This window comes from Pelmatolapia mariae, linkage group LG2 (genome assembly GCF_036321145.2).
Source record: "Pelmatolapia mariae isolate MD_Pm_ZW linkage group LG2, Pm_UMD_F_2, whole genome shotgun sequence".
Classification (NCBI taxonomy): Eukaryota; Metazoa; Chordata; class Actinopteri; order Cichliformes; family Cichlidae; genus Pelmatolapia; species Pelmatolapia mariae.
The window spans coordinates 20,028,843-20,050,257 of record NC_086228.1 but is presented as its reverse complement, the minus strand read 5'-3'; the positions used below and the strand labels follow the sequence as shown (position 1 = coordinate 20,050,257).

General features: G+C 38.9%; 1 long non-coding RNA gene across 1 annotated transcript; it reads right to left on the bottom strand.

Annotated features, from left to right (window-relative positions):
• Positions 1–2,571: 2,571 nt before the first annotated feature.
• Positions 2,572–6,586, bottom strand: LOC134636006 (uncharacterized). The gene is made up of 3 exons (XR_010094995.1): positions 6,527–6,586; positions 3,475–3,629; positions 2,572–3,390 (listed from the first exon to the last, which is right to left on the bottom strand). It is a non-coding gene; the product is annotated as an uncharacterized LOC134636006 (long non-coding RNA).
• Positions 6,587–21,415: the final 14,829 nt, after the last annotated feature.

Here is a 21,415-nt window from a genome sequence, read left to right as displayed (position 1 = left end):
AACTGCAGCGGACATACCTGAGTGGCCGCGATCTAATCCTGTTTACATAAAGTAAGCCTGCTCCCAAGCAGGTTTACGCTTACGGATCTGTTGCTATGACAGCAAGTCCCGGATGGGCTTCGGAGAACCGAATGATCCAAGATCACACGAAATCGTCAACAATCAAATCCAGCTAACTTACTTAGCGAGGTACGAAGAACGGGCCCCTGATCTGACAATGTGGCTCTTCTGTGTTGTGCCATCCGCTTCGCCAAAGGTTGTTTGGTTTCCCCGATGTATAAATCCTGGTAATCCTCCTGGCACTTAACAGCATACACTATGTTACTCTGTTTGTGTCGGGGGACCCGATCCTTGGGGTGGACCAATTTTTGTATTTTGTGGTTTAAAAGCCACAGAGACGCTGTGTTTAGAAAAAATGTGTCTCAACTGTTCCGATACTCCTGACACATGCAGTCGACGGCACTTGGTACACTTAATAATCACAGTCCTAAATGGGTTAACTCCTATCTACATAATGCAGTGTCTGCATTTTGGACAGACATACGGGGTCCAGGGCCATCCAAAGAAATCACTGTAACCCTCAGCTGACTTCTGCTGATGCACTTTTACAACTATATGATCAGTTTATAAGTATGGTAATGAAGAATTAGACTCATACATTGCCAGTGAAGTTTTTCTGCTCAAGCTTAAGCTAATTCAGTTAACAATAGTTCTGCAACAATCATGTAACGAGAACGACTAAGGAAGACTCTGGACCGGACCTATGCAGGTCAGATTTTGGGAAGTACCTCTCATATATGAATATGACCTAAAAAGAGGTCATTCATTAAATTGGGCATCTACACTATTAGGCCACAACTCTTAATCTTTGAATGTGTTTTCAATCACATTCAATCACATTACTGTTGCAACAGGTTTGTGAAATTCCTAACTTCCTAGATATTCCACAGCTGTAAGTACTATTATTGGAAAGGGGAAGTGTTTAGACCCCCCCCCCCCCCCAAAAAAAATCATGACCAGTGTGGGGGAGTGCTGAGGGATACAATGCATAACAGGGTTTGGTGACTCAATAACCACAGAGCCTCGAAACCGCCCCCTCCTTAACATCAGCACAAATGCTGTGCACTGGGAGCTTCATGGTATAGGTTTAAATGACCTCACTCTGGTTTTGTAAAAAAAATGGAAAAATTGTTAATATTATGCTCTCACAAGTTTACTGAGCCACTTCTGCACCTTTGTTTCTCTCCTGCTTTGACTCTATTAACCAATCAATGTTTTTAACTTTGACTGCATTTCTCCATGAGCTTACTATCTGCGTATGGCTGTAATTATGCATACCAGTTCATTATTTTTGACCATCTGCTCCTATCCTTCAAGGTCACATGGGTCAGCTGGAGGACTGTTGACTTTTGCTTAACCGGGTGAAACTCTCTCTCAAGTTGAACACAGGATACACACACACACACGCAAATCTTTCATGTACACAGACACGCACTTACCCCCCTCCCCCCTCCTAATGCCTCCGAACGCTTACTCCCACCCGAAGTAGGCAGGCGGATCTGTCTAGCACTGGAAGACTGGCTGCTGTGTACACGGACTAACTCCTGACTCACCCCCCCTGCTGCAAGTCATGTGCTTTTACGTTGTACGATGTGAAGATTTATGTGCTTTCTGTGTTTCTGGTGTTTTTTTTTTTGTTCTCAAACTGCTCTCCCCTAGGAGCTCAGTCTGGGAGGTTATCTTTTTTCTCCTCCTCTTTCCTTGTGTATTGTGTATTTCCATTGTTTTTTGTTCGTACCTCCCCTACCTGTCTTCCCAATGTTATGTTTGTGTATTCTATGTATGGTCGGAAAGGGTGCTCATGATGGCTCATGAAGTATTGTCAATCAATCAATCATGTGACTTGAAGTAGTTGTAAAAGTGGCTTTCAATCTGTCCATTTTTCTGCTCATATTGTGAAAATTAGTAAACTTTAGTTAAATGTTATAAATGGTTTCACTTGCTATCTTTAGCTAAGTTACCAACAGAAACTTTACCTGCAGAGCACTCTCTAAATCAATTCACTGGTACTGCTGGCATAGCAACAGTGCACTTAAGCCAGAGCCACTGAATGGCACTGAGTCAAGCTAACTGAAACCCAGCATTGGGAATTTCCTAACTCTTGTAATCATTTATAATAAAATTGTGATAAAATAAAAATATAATCTTATATATAATGCAGTTCATGACTGAAACACAGTATTGTGCTGTTTAAAAAATAAGGCCAGGGAAGTTAGTCTGATTTAAGAAAAAAAAAAGAAAAGAAAATGTGAAGTAGGTATGGAAGTCCATTCCTGCCAAGAAAATTATACAAGGAGGCGAAACACATGAAAATGCTAACTTTTTTTATATGGATTTAGAGAACCATTTTAGGCTTAGTGGTCTATATGTCACAATTCTTTGCATGATCAGTGTTTGACTGAATTCCAAATCAACTCACCAAAAACCAGATTAGTATTTAAGAGATTAATATTTAATAATTGTTTCATTTCTCAGTAAATGACCAAAGATTAAGCTATTTGGTTACAGCTTTTTGGTTTGTATAATTGTACAGTTACAGACTTTTTATTTTAGATTGTTCCTACAAAATATACAATTTGAAGACATTAAATTAGGATAATTAGGGTAGATCACTATTATCTGTCAGAGAGAAGTGGGTCTCTAATCGGGTCCGGGGACCCTCAAGGGATCTGTAAAATAATTCATTAAATTGCGCTAGATCATTAAAAAGTGCATTTTACAGATTGAGGACAATTTGATTCAATAACAAAAACATATTATATCCAGTAATTGCTACCACATTATGGAGGAACAGGAGGAACTGCTATGATTGTGACTCACTGCAACAATGAAATCACTTGCTAGTTTATTAGCCTGGTAGCTAGCAGGTGTGGGGAGATTTTCGAATGCTGTGGCAGAACCAGCCAAATCGATATTAGGATTATAGGAGATTTTGTGTCACTGGACCCAAAGAATTTGAGAACCACTTGTCTATGTAATTAATTTAAAAACCATTAGCACATTATTATCAAAATAACCAGAAGATATAGGTACTTCTGATCAACATATATATTTTTCTTTTACAAAATCCATCCACCCCAAATTGCTCAGAATGACAGCGCTACAGTTTTTGTGGAACTGTGAACACACATGACACAAGAAACACATTGACAAATCTTTTTTGGCAAGGTTCACATGTTATTGTAGCAACCGTTCAACATCCCCTTTTGTTATAGGAAATGTCAGCACACAGTTGTCTGGGTACTTGTTTCCCAACGCGGTTCTCCCACTGACAAGTGTTATTGGAAATATGGAGTGGAACTTGATGATGTCCGCCACAGAGTCAAACATCTGAGGAAAAATAAGATGAATTAGAGTAAATATAGTGTGATTGAGGTTTCATAATGAAACATTTTGTGAAATTTGTTCACTCACATCATTTGAACGATATCCTGTGCCCAGTGCGTACTTTTTTGTGCTCTCGACAAACCGAATTTTGACGTTGTTAACCTTCTTCTCATGATACACAAAGATACCAAAGGTTCAAAGTTGCTGTTGGTGGAGCAGTCTCGTACCAAAAATGCACCATCCTAATAGGAGGAGTTACAAAAAGAAAAGAATATTCCTGTTAAACTGTGCTTTTGGTGTGTTGTTTTTATACTTTCAACTGATATAGATCCAAATAACTAAGTTTAACATCAGCCCAAGCTTAAGACATGTTCAGTTGTATTTTTAGTGGAATCCTTATTGATGTACCTTGTTCACCAGGTGCAAGGCGTGCTCAGCATCTGCTCGACTACATGTCCTGATGTACCAAAGTGTAAAGCGCTTTGGGGTCCTTAGGGTCTAGTAAAGTTATACAAATGCAGGCCATTTACCATTTACCATTTCAGGATTAATTTAGGTTAATTATTGATGGTTGTGAAAAATTAAATACACCTTTCATAGGAATTAAAGGGGTAATTAGCAGCCAGGTGATGCCAATACACTTCCTGATCATCAGCACATGTGATCATCTCTAAAAACACAAAAGCTTTGGCATTTTGCTGGAAATGATTATTCAGGTGTTTGTTTACACAATACTACAGTTTTCCCAGGAGTGGATTCCCCCAAGAAATTCACCCCAAGGTCAAACTGTGCATTACTAGGTGCTGCAAAATAAGTGAAAAATGCCCAAGAGCTACATCTTAGATTCTACAGGCCTCAGTTAACACGTTGAACTTTAAAGCTATTGAATGTACAATTAGAAAAAGAATGAACATGTTTGGATTTTTTTGAAAGGGTTACCAGTAGAAAGCTACTTCTTTCTGAAGAAACATAGTTGCATGGCCAAAGTTTGCAAAGTTGCATCTTAACAAACCACAACATCTCAGGAACAGCCTCCTTTGGACTGATGAAACCAAAGTGGAGATATTTGGCCATAGTGGACTGTGCTGCTGTGTTGGCAAGGTGTAATTTCTTGGCTCAGCTGCTGGAGGGAAAGGTGGAGCAAAGTGGTTTGAGGAGAAGTGCCAGCTGAAGAGAATAGTGCATCTGCTAGTTAAGCTCTCCTACTGAAGAATAGGTGTTGAGAACTGTGTCTATGCAATACTGAAGTGACTCATAGTAGCAAAGATACTTGCTGCTGCCACATTCTAAACATAGCATGTCAGTGCAAACACCTCTTACCAACTGGTGGTGGAGGTATGATAGTTGGGGCTTGTTTTGCAGTCACAGGACCTGTGCAGTTGATCATATACTCTGCTGCATACCAAAGTATTCTTAAGTGAAGTGTAAGGCCAGAGGCGGAGCCAGACATTTGAAACACCCGGGGCTTAGCCCTAAAGGGTAGTATGCATGTGGGATTTTTTTTTTTTTTGGGGGGGGGGTTAAAGATTAAAGATTAATTGGCTCTGTTTTGAGTTTTGTTCAAAAAAGAATGACTTCATATAGGAAATAACACGCGGACTAAACCCCAATTCAACCAGACCCAGAACTGATCCAGAATTAAAACAGGACTACAACAGTTCAAAATCAGGACTACTTAGGACTTAATCAAGACAGAACCAGAATCAGAACTAGATGATAGTAGCACTAAAAATCATCTTAGACCTGCACTACACTTATTTTTTTAATTCTACCAAAGTCCACTATTTAGATTGAGAAAAGTTTATATAATTATTTAGCCTTGTTGTTCAAACAAGCCTGCATAACTTAATACATGTAGAATTTGAAAAATAATAAACCTAAAAAGAAACACTAGGTACGAGATACATGAGTACCTATGATACGGTGATACTTTTGGTAAACAACCATTTGACTAACATGTCTGTCTCACCTGCTCTTGTTCCATCTCTGTTCTGTCCTCATTCTCCATCTCCCTCTCTGTTCCTCTCTCTCCCTCTCTGCTCCTCTCTCCCCTCTCTGTTCCTCTCTCTCCCTCTCTGCTCCTCTCTCCCCTCTCTGTTCCTCTCTCTCCCTCTTTGTGCTGACAGTCATCAAATATACAGTTGAAACCAGATATTTACAAACTCTTCAGATCAAAACACAAACACTTTTTTAATTGTAACATCAAATCAGTCTAAATGTTTATTTTTTTAGATTGATAAATATAAAAAACAAATTTGTTAACTTTAAGAGTAAAGAGAGAAACTATTTGTATTTCTTCATTGCAAATGGCACCAAATTGTATTCAAACTGAGCCACACTTATGGATCTCCAAAATTCTTTTCCTGGTGTTTTGGTTGACATCTCTTGATTGTCCCATATCAAAGAAACAGGCTCCGTGTTTTGCCTTATATGCATCCACAGCTGTGCCACCAATTTACTCACATGGACTCTACTAACCTATCAGAAGCTTCTTAAGCTCAGAATGGAATTGTCTGGAGTTTTCTTATTAATTAACACTAAACTTAGTGTATATGTACTCCTAAATTTGATGAAAGTGATAAAAAATAGACAGCTCTGTCTCTCTTTATTCTGGCATTTAACTAATTCAAAAGATATTTCAATATTTATTTATCCAAAACAAAACAAGTTTACTCTAAATTGATGTTGTACAGTAAAAAAAATGTTCTTGTGTTTTCCATAAAGCGTATGTAAATATCTGGTTTAAACTGTAAATATACTGCTGTGTATTGAAGTTCTTCTTGTTTTGCATAGAAATATACTGAAAAACATACAAAGCATAATTTATAAAATACTACCAGAGTTTTTTCTTTGAAAGAAGCCCCTTATGTCCATTCTTGTGTATCTGTACATTACTGAAACCGATTTATTTAGCCGTGGAGGGTAACAACTGAAAATATGAAATAAACACACATGTAAGCTAAGACTCTCTCTAAAAAAAACAGCATTGTTGTTGTTCAGCTTTTCATTTCGCCATTTGTTGATTCACTTGAAGAGCAAGTAACGTAATATGGGTCAAGTGATCAGTTTGATATCAATCTTTCATGATAAACCGTCATATTTACATCATTTGTACAGTACGAATGATTTGCTTTGGTACCTGGTCAAACTTCAACTCTCCTCTGTCTGCCTGGCTCCGTTTCTCTCAGCGCACTCGCAGGCAGCAGCTGCCCCGCCCCCTCGCTCAGTCGCTTAGTGCCTGAGCTCGGATCATACCAATATTAGGGGGGATTTACGCACAGTCATAAATTCCCACAGTGTGCACTACGTGCTTCGAATATTGTGTGTAGTTTTTTGTTTTATACAGTTGTCAGCCAGGCATCTAACTATGAAAAAATTACACTCCAAAAGACCCCAGGCTTCTGAAAAAACAACCCGGGCTTAAGCCCAGTAAGCCACCCCCCCCGCTCCGCCCCTGTGTAAGGCCATCTGTCCAACAGCTAAAGCATGACTGAAACTGGATCATGCAACAGGGAAAATGATCCCAAGTACAGCAGCAAATCTACAACGAATGACCCAGTCAAAGTCCAGACCTCAACCTGATTAAAATAGATGGTGGGACCCTAAGAAAGCTGCACACGAATGAATGCCTGCAAACTTCAATGAACTGAAGCAATGTCGTAAAGAAAAGTGGGCCAAAATTCCTCCACAATGACGCAAGGGACTGGTAAAGTCATTTAAAGTCACTCTTGAATCCTAAATCACTTAACCTTTCACATGTCTTTTTTAGAGTTCTATGAACATTTTAGGAGTTTGGAAAGAAAAGCATCTGGACTTCTTTAAGTTTCCTTGAAGATGTTTCACCTCTCATCCAAGAAGCTTCTTCAATTCTAAGAGCAATTGGTGGACAGTCCCAGATTTTAAGACCTATGAAAGTGTCCCCAAGAGGGTCATGGACCCCCTCTTGATCCTCTACCTAATCACACGAGCCAAGGTGTGAAAGTGGGTGTGGGTCACAATCAGCCAAGGTATCATGTGATTTACTGAGGTGAAATGGCCCAGGATGTGAGTGGGTGTTAAGATTTCTGGGGAGGGATCTCAAAACTGGATTATAGATGTCAGACAGTTGATGTCATAAGCCACCTTCTCTGTTCAAAGATGGTCTTCACAGTGGACATAGATGACTCCTTTCACTCCTCTTTCAAACCGTCTGTCTTCTCTGTCCAAAATGTGAACATTGGTGTCCTGAAACAATGACCTTTGTCCTTTAGATGCATGTGAGTTGTGTCCCGTGGAGGTGGCTCTTCTATGTTGTGAACCCATTGGGCTAGGTTTCACAATGGGTTCACCTGAAACCTTGACTGATTGTGACTCACATACACTTTCACACCTTGGCTCATGTGATTAGGTAGAGGATCCATAGGGGCTGCATGACCCTCTTGGTGACACTCCCATAGGGCTGGGAATCTGGGACTATCCACCAATTGCTCTTAGAACTGAAGAAGCTTCTTGGATGAGAGGTGAAAAGTCTTCAAGGAAACTTAAAGAAGTCCAGACGCTTCTTTCCAAGCTCCTTAGAGTACAATGACCTGGATGACTGAGAACCTTCACAGACATAGTTCAACAAAAACTTTCTTTTTTACATGACTGTAGCAGCACATTTACTTGTTGAGGCTTTTCCATTGGGACAAAGTCGTGCTGGTCAAAGTCTTCTTTCGTCTGAGGCCATTCATGGTGATGGCGTTTCGATGGGACCCTTTCTTTAAGTAGATGTCAGGGGGGACTTATTAAGTCAGTAACTGTACAATGACTGATAATGATGAGCCCAAAGATACTTACCTAGACTTTGATGGGTCCTAAATGAAAGATAAAAAAGATGCATGTAAATAAGACATAACATTTAAAAAAGATCTTGAGAAGCCTGAAAATATTAATTCAGAGCTTGTTTCTAAGTGAGACTCCAAATCCAGTGAATGCCTGTAACTGCCGTGTGTAAGACTTTCAGAACTGAGTGGACCTAAAAAAGACCCTTCATGTGTTAATACAGTTGTAAACAATTATTGGTAACACTTTATAACAAGAGGCTGTGATTTTTATCTTACCTTTCATATGTGAACTAAACTCTGCCTGTTAAAAGTATAAAAATTGAGTTAAACGACAATGCATGGTGAAATTTGTAGAATAAAATCAAATGTATATATGAATAAGGAAAGCATGTTCATTTTACAATATTTCCCATAGGACTTAGTTTGTTAAGAGATGGTGAATAAAATGCAAACAACAACAATACATCTTCTTGTATAAGTTCAGCATTTTTAGCTACTTACATTTCTAGTGGTCCCGTGCTCTCTGCTGAAATCAAATGACATTAAATAACATGTCAGGAGAACCTCCAGCATTTTCTGTGATAATCTTTCCAACCAGCAGATGGTGTCATTGCTACACTGTACAAATTATGGGGTGTTGTTTTTGCTTTACACCATTATTGCAGGGGAAAGAGTCACACTGGGTTATCGTCATCTCCAGCAAATTAAAACCACAGGGAACTGGGACAAGTGTCCGGTTCTATATATAAAATAAAACAGTACTCACTCTCTCCTGCAACCTTGCTGTACAGCCTTTCCAGACAAGACATTGACCAACTCCAGGGTAAAAGGTGATGGTGATTGCAAACTCCTGCAGGAACAAAGAATCAAACAGTAAGTGCATCCATAAGGCAGATAAATACAACAATGAGCAACTTAAACAATAATTTAGCAAATTACCTTTGTGAGTTCTGTAATGTTAGAAAAGTTGGTCACCTTTTTAATAGTTTGTCAGCATTACAATTCATTGAAAGATAAAAAACAAACAAACAAACAAACAGTAGTACAGTATACTGTATTGTTTGGCACGCAAATTACCTGGTGGTTACCCAGGTGGGATCCTCCTATCTGTAACTACACCACGTGAATATACAATATGAGATTTAAACTGTGACCCAGAAAGGCAAACCAATTTCAGTCAGCTGAGATGTTACCTGTTTTCATCTTTTGTCGGCCAGGCTTCAGATCTCTATTTATCACAGGTGCTGTGTTTCAATCACAGAAGACAAAGGTGAAAAGGTACTTCTTCTGGGACAGAATCAGCTTTTACTCAGTTTATGGAAAACATTACAGTACATTTAACTAAAGACAACCAATATCCTTCAAGTAATCTGTAATAATCAGGTTTAGTATTAGATGATGCCAAATCTACTGAGATCAGAAGTTGTAAATCTAGGAGAAAAAACGTATTTTATGTTAAGCTACATTAAATTCAACAGAACAAAAGAGTAGCCAAAGACTGCACACTTACTAGAGGCTGAATATTTCTCACCACACCATGCATGGATGAGAGGTATATCTAGATCCTGCTTAGTAAAAAAAAAATTCTTAAGAATTTCAAGACAATGTCTCCCATTTTTGAAATGTTTATTAATTTTAAATGTTTGCCCATCCCAGTGGTGCAGTCACCTCTATGTCGCCCTCTGTGCCATTTCTGGTAAACTTTTCATGTCAATCTATCCATTCAAAAATTACAATATATCTATCTATTCATTTCTGAGCATTACCACAAACAATACAACAAAAACCTCCAAAATCTCCCTGGAAACTTATCAAAGACCCCCTCCGCCTCATTGCAGATCTCTGCTCCCTGCTCAAGGACCACTAGAACCTCTTCAAGGACTTCTTAAACCAGAATAAGGCCATGCATGTTCTCCTGAACCTCCCACAGCCTCCCCATAGAGATCAACAACCTAATCAAGGACCTCCATGACCACCTTTAAGACCTCTGCTACCCCCAAAAGAGTCTCTACCTCCTCCTCAAGGACCTTTCCTATTTTCTCCAGGACTCCCAAAGTAAACTAACCATTACAACAGAGAATCCTGTTCTCTGATTGGCTGTCAGCTGTCTATTAAAGTCAGAGTCCAGGTAAACCAGTTAAACCTTATATATAAACTACAACACTACAGGACTGCTTGGAAGCTCCTCAATGACCACTGATGAGTCCTGAAGGACCCCCAAGCACCTCTGGAAACTCTTCAAAGAAAAAACTATGCAGAGAGACAACAGACAATGTAGTTTAGCTTTATACAATTCGATCTATGAATATGTCACTGATTTATCCTCACATTTAAACATTTACATTGAATAATACATTATATATGAACATTTTCTGTATGATATAAATCACAGCTCTGTGATGTAAAACATTATCTGACAATTTTATTTTGTTTTGTAATTTTTAAAAGTTTAAATGATGATATTACTTTTCTCATAAAGAGGTAAAGGAAAACAAAAATCTGATGTGGTCAATGAAAACACATCACCAAGATCTGAAAATATTTAACTACGTCTTCTGAGAACAATAAGAAACCTAATCATGCTTTGAAAACTGACAGAGAAAAAAAATAAAACAGATCAGTTCTCATAAAATGTCAAATAATAAATGAATGAATAAAAATAAAATGTGTTTTCATTGGTTGTCAGTATTTTATGTAAAATATAAAAACATAACATATAAAACCAATGTAATCCAGTTTGCCTCAATATATTATACATTTTGCTTTACTTTGAAATGTATGTATATAATATAAGTATATGTATGTATTATGAACTTTATCTGTAATGTACATTTATGACCATATGTCAGGTTAAATCTTATTTTTATTTCACACTACATTTTATTATTTCTTTTTCTTCTACATTTAATTTTCTTCAGTTTTTGTGATAACTAAAATAGAAATAAAATAGAGCTAAAGAGCCCTCTGACACTCATTTTTCACTTTTTTACTTTATATTGTTATCGTGTGATCTCATTATGTTGTGTTTGTGTTTATTTTACTTGATCTCAATTATCTATTCTATCTAAATTTCTAAATCTATCTAAATTTTTGGGCAATTTTATCTTTTTATCTGGACCATCACTCCAAGAGCTGTTAAATGATGTTTCACTGTTTTGGAAACAATGACAAAAAGTTCTGTTCTATTCTATAATGTCATTTCTACCAGTAGAAGAAAACAGAAAACTTTAATGTCTCTACTAAACCTCAGTGTCATCTGACATAAATCAAATCAAACTGGAGGAAGTTATGTAGTTCAGCAGCTAATTCAGAAGGTTTGTTATATCTGAATCCAGCAGCTGCACATGTCGATTGTGGGTTTGTCACATTTAAAATGCATTTAAATATAAATGTAATAAAAATAATAAAATGTACAATATGAAAAGTTACTGAGGTGAAAATCCATGAGAAAGTCTCAGAGAGGTTTAAGCTGAAGCGACAGACTAATTAAAAATTCCTCAAACCAAGATGGATTTAATGTGAACAGCTGTTGTAAATATTTTGTTTTTTAAAAACGAATGACCCACAGAAAGGATGATCATTAGTTGGTCCTCGCAGGCTTTGTGATATTATCCTCACAAAATATTTGTTTTCGCCAAACTGTAAAAATGAAATGAAATGTCTTTAAAAAAAAAGTTGTTTATTTGGCATTATCTTTATTATTTTTTCTGTTTGAATAAATTCATCGTACAAAGTACAAATATAGAATTTTAATTTGGTCATTTTACACTGTTTCACTACAGAATTTCTTTTTAAGCCTGAAACACAATGAATTGATAGATATTAAATTAGATTTACAACAAAAATGAAATCAAAATGGAAGACTACTGTTATCTTCATAAATGTGATGGTACAAAGCCTCAGAATAACTCAGGCTTATCGTCTGACAATTGTCTGGTCATTATGTGGAATTCAGTGATTGAGCAACTGATGAAGAAATAAAAGTTAATAGAGTTTTCTGTCTCATTCATTAGCTACATATGTTTCAGTGATAATATTAATGACGTCTGCGACAGTTGTTGTTGTTGTTGTTGATGTAACCAAGTTGGATCTGGCCCGTTCGCCCAGGCCCTGGCCGTCCCATTGGTTAATTAAATTTAATGCTTCTGCAAGGTAAATATGAGACTCTGCGATGTCTGGGTGATTTACTACTGCTATGAACGTGGTCACTCTCCTCCTGTTGTTGTCCTCCCGAGTACAGATCACCTGTGTCGGGTTAGTTTGATTGGGTTTCTTGGATTGCCATTTGGTGCGGCGTGGCACAGAATACCTGCACAGAGATGGCTCCACAGTAATCCCAGTCATTGTTGTCTGTTGTGTAGCACCAGTTATATCGATAGCCATGGTCTCCACAATTGTGATCTGAGCGACAAGGCACACCTTTGTAGGTGACGTCTGGCTTAGGTGAGCAGTAGTCCCAGCCATCATGAGTGTGGCACCAGAAGTACTTAGCAGAATACCGGCAGTCATCAGTGCAGTGTTTTCGGTATATGGTGTCATGAATCAATGCCTTTGGCGCCACTCGTCCACACTTGTCCCAGCCTCCTTCGTCCAAATAGCACCAGTGGTAATCTTTTCCATGTGTGTCACAGGGATGGTCTTGGCGACAGGCGTTGCCTTTGTAATCAACATTTTTTTTTGGTGAGCAGTTATCCCACCCCTTTGTGGAATGGCACCAGTAGTAGTTCTCACTGTACGTCTCACAGCCATCATAACACGGTATATCATATGTTGAGGTGTGATAGTTTAAGTCCTCTATCACATCTCCACAGTATCCCCAACCCGAGGCTGTTTTACACCAGTAGTAGCCATAGCCGTGCTGCTCAAAGCAATCAAACTGTCGTTCTTCTGTGCCATTTGTCTTGTGTACTGTGCACTTGTATGTCTGATTGACTGAGTCTGACTGAGGATGACAGTCGTCGGTGCATTTTATCCCATAGTGGCTGTAGAATGTTTTTCCAGAGGTGGACCGTGGAGAGAAGCAAAGGACAAGAGTGAGGAACAGTGAGGGGAGTCTCCTTTGATCCTTCATTTTAGCTCTGTAGAGGAAGAGAGAGAGGAGAACAACTCTTTACAATCATACATCAGTAAGAGCAGGAAACACAACACCAAACTGATGTATGTCTGCTCATATTATTGGGCTTTGTTACAGCGAGATGCTGATGGTAGTTTGGGTTGCGATCAAACTGGTTGCGATCATGGATTAAAGAAACAGTGACTACTAGAATCAAACAATCTCCTTCTGACACTGTTCAATGATCTCTAAAATCTGGAAACATCTGTGTTATCATTAGTTTTTTTTTTTAATTACACCATGTTACATATTTATGAACTTAAGTAAATCAAATGCATTACTCTAGGAATGGAAATGTTTAATGCTGAGTATTAGCTTTATACAGCAGTAAAATAACTACAGTATCCTTTACTGTTAAATCTATCCAAGATGAAGAATTCTGTTACTTTGAGTAAATAATTTGGGTTAAAGTTGCATCCATGCATCTATTAGCTATTAGTGTTAGTTAATCTCTGAAATCCAATGATCTCAGTTTAGAGGGAAAAAACACCAACTTACAGTCTGCTGCATCGTCTGCAGTCTGCTGTTTGAGGCTGACGTTCTTTATACAGTTTGTCTCAAATCTTGGACTGAACCATTTTGGAAGACCTTGTACTCTGTTAATACAGAACAGAGGGCCTTCTTCAAACACAGTAGTCAATGTTTCTGTTTGCTTGACTGTAAACACAGTGTGTCTGGGAAGACCACATAGATCCACTGATCAGCCACAACTTTAAACCACTGACATGTGAGGTGAATGACACTGATCATTTGGATCCAGTCCAATGTTGTGCTGGGAAACCTTGGCTCCTTCATCCATCTGGCTCTTTGACATGTACCACCCACATAAACACTGTTGGAGACCAAACACACACACATTGTTTTTATGTATGTTCACATTTTACTTGTTTTTAGGATTTCAGTGGTCATCGATGTCTGCTTGACACAAACAGACCAAACATCCTCAGTCCTCCATCATAAGTTAGGCAATGGCGAGAAAAATCAGCATCACACGGGAAAAGGCCCAAGTCTCTAAAACAACATTTAGACACCACCTCTATGTCACGTGCACACATGCACAAGGTTTCACAACACCAGCCTCTGCCCAGTGACATGACGCGACATGCCGAGCACCATCCAAGTTTTTGTTCAGGTATCCTGCTTTTTCCCAATCATCTAAAGTCTCTTTTCACCCACTGCCATCATCTGAACCCGTCATAAAACTTAAAAAGCCTGCTTAAAAAGAAGCTGTGTTTTCGCAGATTTGTTGTCTTCAGTTTTGGAAAGGCCACGTCCGTCGCATCAAGTCCAACTGACTTGAAATTTGACACAGTCCAGCCCAATGTGCTCAACAAAAACACCTCCTGGAGTCTGCCATGTTGATTTCTCTGCTAATATGCATAATGTGGAAGACAGTTCAATTAGTTTTTGGATTTTGATGCTGTCAACAGCACATTTGGTAGACTGTATTTTAGGACTAAGCTACTGTAAATGTGTAAGATTGTCACTAAGGGCTTAACAGAAAATGTATTCATTAAGGATTTGACAATTATCATAAATATTTTGAGTCTGTGTTTGGAAAAAGGCAGACCCAAACATTCAGACCCTGACCCATAGCGAGCACCACAACAAAACCACCTACCTCAAAACCTGGTACACAGAACTTGATAGCAAGTTTTCAGATTTTACCTGATCTGACTTACTGGAAACTGAAGATGATCCTTCAGTTTAATGCAACATGAAGTTCATTGTTAGTGCATTTACTAAAAAAACATCAAGACTCAACTCAAAGCAAACAAAAAGAAATTCAGGCTGAAAAATCATTCAGATTCCTTCAATACAAATCAAAGAGCTCAAAAAAGAAGAGAGAGAAAAGAGACAGCATCTGTAGGAGGAATAATACTCAGAACGATATCATACTGGAACAAATAATCAGGCAATTATTTTCACAGCCACCAGGTGGCAACATTTCTTCTTCTCCACTACAGATTTCCTGTTTATTTCTTCTTTAATGTGTCCATCTTTCTTCATCACATAAATGAATCATTAATTATTTTACGTAGAAGACAAAGACCATTTAAAACTGAGACATTAGAATTACAGAAATATAAATCAGAGCTCTCTGTGCTTTAGATGGAGTTAAATACAAAATATATCAACATGAAAGAACAGATCAGCCTGTAAACTGACAGCTAAATACAACCTGGAATACAAAGACCATTTTTAGAAACTGATAGTTATTCTAAGAGTGTCCACTAGATGGAGCCAAGTCCTTCGGAGCTGGTTTACTGAGTCTGTTAACTCTCACCTCTCTGTGTTTAACCCATTCAGAACCTGCTGATGAAGTTCGTTCATGTGCACATGGAAATTTTTTTTATAAAGATTTTGAGTTATGAACAGTAGAGGCCGATACCGGTGTCAGACTGTTTACATCTTTCACACACGCCTAGCTGTCACACGGTATCCACACAGCTCCCCCTGCTGTCCGACCTTCTCCAGTCCCTGCTCACATTACCAACAGACACCAGTAACTCTCCCTCCCTTCACAACCTGCTGTTTTCTAGAAGTTTTCTTATTCAAACTGACAGACTGAGAGTTTTGTTTGGTGCACAGACTGTGATTCTGTCCAGGACAAATTTGTGAAACTCGGCCATAAAACCAGCTCAGTATCCTGCTAATGAAGCCCATATTGGACAGTTCATTAAGACTTACATCATGTCCTTTGATGGATGTGTACGTCTGACCTTCATACCAGAGACCAGAGTTCACATCCCATCACAGACCTGCAGGAACATTTGTCCCTTTATCAACTGAACCACGGTCATTCAAGTGTTTTTGTTGTCTGCGCCTTCCCATAACTCACCTATAATTTATCTGATATTACGATGATCTGTCCCTAATCTTCAGCTGTGATTTACAGATACTGTACAAAGTGGCAGTTTTTAAAACATTGTAAAATTGTTCCATATTGATGTTCTTGTCTAGTGAAATGGTTACATTAAAGTTACCTCTTCTGCTGAGAGAAAAGTTTGTTTAAGACCATGTAACTTACATAATTTACCATATACATAACTGTGTACCCAGACAGTTAGTTAAAGTGACTCATTATGTTTAAAAGGAGGAAATGGACATGTCTAATTTAGACGAATATATTAAAACATCATCTGCATATTGTCAGACTTTGAACTCTTGCTTTCTGATCTCACTTGTGTGTTGGAGTTGAAAGCAGCAGCAAAACATTCAATGGCCAGAGAAAAAAACAGAACAAAGAATGGTCAGTCCCTCATTATTACTTTCAGTGTTACATATCTATGGCTTATCTCTCCCTAACCTGAGTTAAGAGTTACATCTGCTGCAGTGATCATCAGTATGTACCTATGTTTAACTGTACGATCCCTGTTAGAAATGTTAAAGACTCAGACCTGGGAAGAGGCTTGGAGAGCTGGATACTGGTCCAGAAAGGTGTGACTGGTGGAGATTTACATCATGTCCTTTGATGGATGTGTACGCCTGACCTTCATACCAGAGACAAGAGTTCACATCCCATCACAGACCTGCAGGAACATTTGTCCCTTTATCAACTGAACCATGGCCACTCGTGTTTTTATTGTCTTAGCCTTCCCATAACTCACCTATAATTTAGAGAGAGAGAGATGGGGAGACGTAGGGGAGGGAGAAACTAACCTGAACATCATCAATGATCTTTGGTAATATTTGGTTAGAAAAGATTTTTGAACTTCATCATAACAACATTTTCAGAACAAAGTTTAAATGATGTGTTGTAGAAATGACTGTGGAAAATGTTTTTGTGAGAAAAACATTAACATTTTAAATATACAACATTTTCACATCATTGGATGAACACTGTGAAGTAATGACACAGTTCATGACTGTGGACAGAGCCTGGACAGGTTAATAGCATCACAGCCTCATTATACTGACCTCACTGGTGTGTAACATCTCTTCTCTGTAAGCTGACTGTATGAAGCAGGTGATGACAAATGTTTCTCTAACTATAACCAACATTAATATTCTATTGATTTTAAACGATCAAAGAAAGAGTTTCTGTTTTAGTTTCTGTCTTATGCAAATGATCCTTGAAGGACCAGAGACCAGTGAAATGCAGCATTTTTATATCAAGTTCTCATTCAACAGTATTTAACATTTTCCCAGATATCAGAACAAAGGAGTCATGAACAGAGGGGCAACAGTGGTAAAAGAAGTGAACAACCTGTGGTCAGTCATGTTTGTCAGTCAAACACTCAGTCATGGAAAACCAGAATCAAAAAACCTGAAGTTCGCACTACACAGGTTAAACAATGAGGTCGATCTGTGTCAAACCAGACAGAATCCAGGAAGGTGATTTCAGCACCGTCTCAGGTTTTGATCAGAGTTTGAATCTTTAATGTTCAGGTCCCAAAAATTAGGCCTGTAAAATATGTTTGGTCTCTCACATGTTTAAAATTATTATTCACAGCCTTAAAAAAACTTTGTAGGATGGAAGACAAACATATTCTCAGTTTGACTAAACCATTAACAGATTGTACTGCAGCGTGTTGATTTTCTATAGAGTCGTAGATTTGATAAAACAGAGTGATACTGAAGGTATCATAAACCTGGACCTCAGAGCAGCAGGTAGTCTGGATGGTTGTTGGATGATGGTCTGTGACCACAGTCTGGAGGCTGTTGATCTCTGAGCTCCACACAGCACAACCAGTCATTCTTATCAGAGGCTGACTGACCACACCTTCCCTTCAACCACATGATTCTCATCCACTTTGGAGCAGGTGGAGCTGGAGGCACAGAGGTTTACCTTATATGGAGACAGACACACACAAGTCATTAATGATTCAATGATAATTAATATTTCTTTTTCATTTCAGTGTTCTGCAGAAGAGAATGTAAACACCAGGTTTTGAGGACACTGATCTGAAAAACAGTCAAACAGAGTTTGAACAGAGACAGAGAAATGCTGACCTGCAGGTTTTTCTCTGTTTAAAAAGCCAAGGTCCTGTTGGTGGTCCACAGCATCAAAGTCTTTGTTTAACAAGCAAATATTACAGATTATTCCTGATGAAATGTTTCACTTGAATGTGTGTATGAACAGTATCCATACATTTAGTCTTCTTGCCAATGAACTGCTTTAAATCTTTTGACCTGAAATTCACTTCCATATTTCTCATTCAGAACAGTTCTGTTCATGTTACTGTGTTTTTATTTAATCTAAAACAAAGTATGAAGCTTTTCACTGAAAAATGCAATGATATTTGAGTAGTAGTGGCAGATATGGAGTGAGAGATACCTGCGGAATGAGGTGAGAGAGAGAAAACATTAAATTAATGACTTGCAGTCATGTGATATAAATGCTCAGTGCATCATGGGAAGTCCCACAGCAGTACATTAGCCTTAACTGTAAGCTTTATCAAAGAGGACCATTTTAAACCAAACCTTAAATGTAGAGACAGACGTGCATTTATAAACCACAGTGATGTATTTGGATAATCTGATGTTGACTGAGCTCTTTAAGATGTGATGGTGTCTGACCATTAAAAGATTTTACATGGAGCCCAAGTAGAGAAGCACAGGAGAATCTCTTCTACTTCCTATCAGCAGTTATACTGCAGCGTTTTGGATCATCTCTTTGAGACTGGACATAATCCTCACATGCTAATAAGGATCATATGCAGTCTGAGCTGTGCCCGTCCTTCCCTTCTCTTCTACTGTGGTTTCTGATGTGCTGCAAAGGACTGATCACAGGAAATCAACTGGAGAGGAAAACAGATCTTTTTAATCTAAGGAGCTTGAAAAGAAAAGCGTCTGGACTTCTTTAAGTTGCTTGAAGACGTTTCACCTCTCATCCGAGAAGCTTCTTCAGTTCTAAGGGTCAAATGGTGGAGAGTCCCAGATTTAAACCTAGTGGGAGTTTCCCCCCAAAGGGGGACAAAGGACCCCCTGATGATCCTCTACCTAATCACATGAGCCAAGGTGTGAAAGCGGGTGTGGGTCCTAATCAGCCAGAGTTTCGGGTGAGCTCATTGTGAAACCTGGCCCCACCCTATCACGTGATTTCCTGAGGTCAGATGGCCCAGGGTGTGAGTGGGCGTTAAGGCGTCTGGGAAGGGATCTTAAAACTGGATTATAGATGGCAGACAGTTGGTGTCGTAAACCCCCGCCTCTGTTCAAAGATGGTCGCTTACAGTGGACGTAAATGGCTTCTTTCACTCCTCTTTCAAACCATCTGTCCTCTCTGTCCAAAATGTGAACGTTGGCATCCTCGAAAGAGTGACCTTGGAGATGGAGCCAAGTCCTTCGGAGCTGGTTTACTGAGTCTGTTAACTCTCATCTCTCTGTGTTTAACCCATTCAGAACCTGCTGATGAAGTTCATTCATGTGCACATGGAAAAAAATGTTATAAACATTTTGAGTTATGAACAGTTGAGGCCGATGCCGGTGTCAGACTGTTTACATCTCTCACACGCGCCTACATGTCACACGGTATCCACACAGCTCCCCCTGCTGTCAGACCTCCTCCAGTCCCTGCTCACATTACCAACAGACACCAGGACCGGACACCTGACTCTCCCTGCTTAAACAGAAAATATAAAAACACCTCCTCCCCCTGTGAGCTGTGTCCTCTTAAACACAAGGTCTCTGACCATTAAAACCTTGAACTCAACCAGTAACTGGACTTTCTCTTCTGAACTGAGATGAATTAGCGCTGCTGATGTCTTGATGTATGAATGAGAATGTGAGTGAGTCAACAACACTGAGCTGAAAACTGACAGGATGACTCATTATAAAACTTCCTCATTTTAATGACGAGTCAGAGTTTTTCCTGTTTTCATGTGTTGGAATCAAACTTCACTTTATCTTCAGAGTCAAACAGAAACAATGAAAACTCTCAGAATGAAGCTGGAGATGATTTTTAATAACATGACATCTGCTTCTTTTACAATCACAGACAAGAGCAAAGAGGTGAAGCACATAGAGATGATGATGATGATGATGATGATGATGAGTCAGTCCAGTCTAAAGGTTTTTGGTTCTGTTTGAATGAAGTTAAAGAACAGATCAAACTGTCCTGGATGTGTGATTGATAAGTTGTTTAGCTGTTTTCAGATTATTCTAAACTTTCTGTGACTCCACATCTGTTTTGTTGATTCTCTCCTCAGTGTCTGAGTTTGCATCACGTTGTCTTTCCTGCAGAATCCTGCTACTGATTGGAAGATGTCAAACCAAGTCTCTTGAGAATCTTGTCCAGCATGATTTTCAGGGTGCTGATATCAGGCACAGGATGTTCTAATTTGGCCACTGGGCTCCTGCGGATTTCAGAATCCTTTTCACATCTGTCTCCATAGTAACGATCTGGGCAGTTACACAGCCATTCATTGGAGTCCAGCAGCCTCTCACACTCTCCTTTGTTCTTACAGGGATCAGGGTCACAGACGGGTAAGGATTTGGAGTAATAGATGTGGATGTTGTATGGTTGTAAACTGCCCCAATTACAGCTGAAACTCTGCAGGGCATTTTGGGGCTACAACAAAGTCATTAGCAGTTGAATAGCTGCTGTACATCACTTTGATATACCCTGTGACAGGAACACCAGCCACCTCATGACTGCACAGTTTTTTATGTTCAATATCCTCACACAGCGTCCTCTTTACACTAGCTATCCTACCCTGACCAGACCTTATCTCCTGGTAACAAGAAATCAACTGATTCTTAACACTAGAAGTCCCAGGCTTTTCTAACCCTCTGTCAGCCAAGTGGAAGCTAACTTGGCTAGTCTGTTAGCATCAATTCATATGTAAATTGGGTCGTTACCTGAGAATTGTGGAGGGGAGTGGGGGTGTGTGAATGATTGCTGATTTCTAACTGCCAACTGCCTCTTTGTTTGTGTGTGGGGAGGGGGAACTGCTAAAAGCTGTGAACTTCGTTTTGTGTTCGTCTTGATGCATTCTCAATCATCCAGGAAAATAAATCTCCAAAAGATTTATTGATAAAAACAGTACAAAAACAAAACAAAACAAAAAAAATTTCTACAAAAACAACCATTTGTACACATATTTACAGATAATAATAAAAAGTGAGTGAGTACATTTCAATCACTCACAATCCTGGCACTGCCATG